This window comes from Arachis duranensis, chromosome 5 (assembly GCF_000817695.3).
Source record: "Arachis duranensis cultivar V14167 chromosome 5, aradu.V14167.gnm2.J7QH, whole genome shotgun sequence".
In the NCBI taxonomy this organism is placed as follows: domain Eukaryota; kingdom Viridiplantae; phylum Streptophyta; class Magnoliopsida; order Fabales; family Fabaceae; genus Arachis; species Arachis duranensis.
Window position 1 is genome coordinate 34231461 of NC_029776.3, and position 1856 is coordinate 34233316.

Sequence of the window (1856 nt, forward strand, 5' to 3'; positions counted from 1 at the left end):
TATTTTGATTATTCCTCATCATTAAAAATTCAAAAAAAAATTTTCTAATTTGTGTCTTTTCAAGTCAATAATACAGAGAATTGAAGATTCAGAACATGCAGTAGAGGAATTATACAAAAAAAGCTGGGCGTTCAAACGCCCAGTGAGGAAGGAAAACTGGCGTTTAAACGCCAACCAGGGTACCTGGCTGGGCGTTTAACGCCCAAAAGGGTAGTATTTTGGGCGTTAAACGCCCAGAATGGTATCCATTCTGGGCGTTTAACGCCAGGATGGCACAAGAAGGAAGATTTTGTTTTTAATTCAAATTTTTTTCAAGTTTTCATAATTTTTCAAAATCAAATCTTTTTCAAACCATATCTTTTCAATCATATATTTTCAAAATCAATTTCTTTCCATTTTTCAAAAACACTTGCTAACAATTAATGATTTGATTCAACATTTCAAGTATGTTGCCTTTTCTGTTGAGAAAGGTTTAATGTCTGAATCATATATTTTAAATTTCTTGTTAGCCAAGTCATTAATTTTAAAAATCAAATCTTTTTAAATTGTTTTTCAATCATATATTTTTAATCACATCTCTTTCAAAATAGTTTTCAATCATATCTCTTTGATTTCTAATTTCAAAATCTTTTTCAAAAATTACTTTATTTCTTTCCCAACTTTAATTTTCGAAAATTCTTCCCCTCTTCTCACATCCTTCTATTTAAGGACTAACACTCCTCCACTATCAACAATTCGAACTCTATCTCTCTTGATAAGTTCGAATTTTTCTTCTTCTACCTCCTCCTTCTATTCTTCTTTTCCTCTGACATCTCAAGGAATCTCTATACTGTGACATAGAGGATTCCATATTTTTTTTGTTCTCTTCTCTTTCATATGAGCAGGAGCAAAGACAAAAGCATTCTTGTTGAGGCTAACCCTAAACCTGAAAGGACCTTGAAGCAAAAGCTAAGAGAAGCTAAAGCACTATTCTTTGTAGAGGACCTAACAGAAATCTTCAAACAAGAAGAAGACATGGCAGCCGAAAACAACAACAATGCTAACAATACAAGGAAGGTGCTGGGTGACTTTACTGCACCTACTCCCGACTTCTATGGGAGAAGCATCTCTATCCCTACCATTTGAGCAAACAACTTTGAGCTTAAGTCTCAATTAGTTTCTCTAATGCAACAGAATTGCAAGTTCCATGGACTTCTATTGGAAGATCCTCATCAGTTTTTAGCTGAATTCTTGCAATTCTGTGACACTGTCAAGACCAATAGGGTTGACCCTGAGGTCTATAGACTTATGCTATTCCCTTTTGCTGTAAGAGACAGAGCTAGGATATGGTTGGACTCACAACCTAAAGAAAGCCTGAACTCTTGGGAAAAGCTAGTCAATGCCTTCTTGGAAAAGTTTTTTCCACCTCAAAAATTAAGTAAGCTTAGAGTGGAAGTCCAAACCTTCAGACAGAAGGAAGGTGAATCCCTCTATGAAGCTTGGGAAAGATACAAACAATTAATCAGAAAGTGCCCTTCTGACATGCTTTCTGAATGGAGCATCATAGGTATGATCAATGGAAGAGGTGAATTACATGGGAGAACCCTATGGAAACACCTATAATCCTTCATGGAGAGATCATCCAAATCTCTCATTGAAGGATCAACAGAGACCTCAACAAGGTTTCAACAACAATAATGGTGGAAGAAACAGGTTTAGCAATGGCAAGCCTTTTCCCATCATCTTCTCAACAACAGACAAAGAATTCTAAGCAGAACCACTCTGACTTAGCAACTATGGTCTCTGATCTAATCAAAACCACTCAAAGTTTCATGACTGAAACAAGGTCCTCCATTAGAAACTTGGAGGCACAAGTG

At 35.9% G+C, this 1856-nt stretch overlaps 1 non-coding gene across 1 annotated transcript; it reads right to left on the reverse strand.

Moving 5' to 3' along the window:
- Positions 1–1419: 1419 nt before the first annotated feature.
- Positions 1420–1527, reverse strand: LOC127747946 (small nucleolar RNA R71). The gene has a single exon (XR_008009892.1). It is a non-coding gene; the product is annotated as a small nucleolar RNA R71 (small nucleolar RNA).
- Positions 1528–1856: the final 329 nt, after the last annotated feature.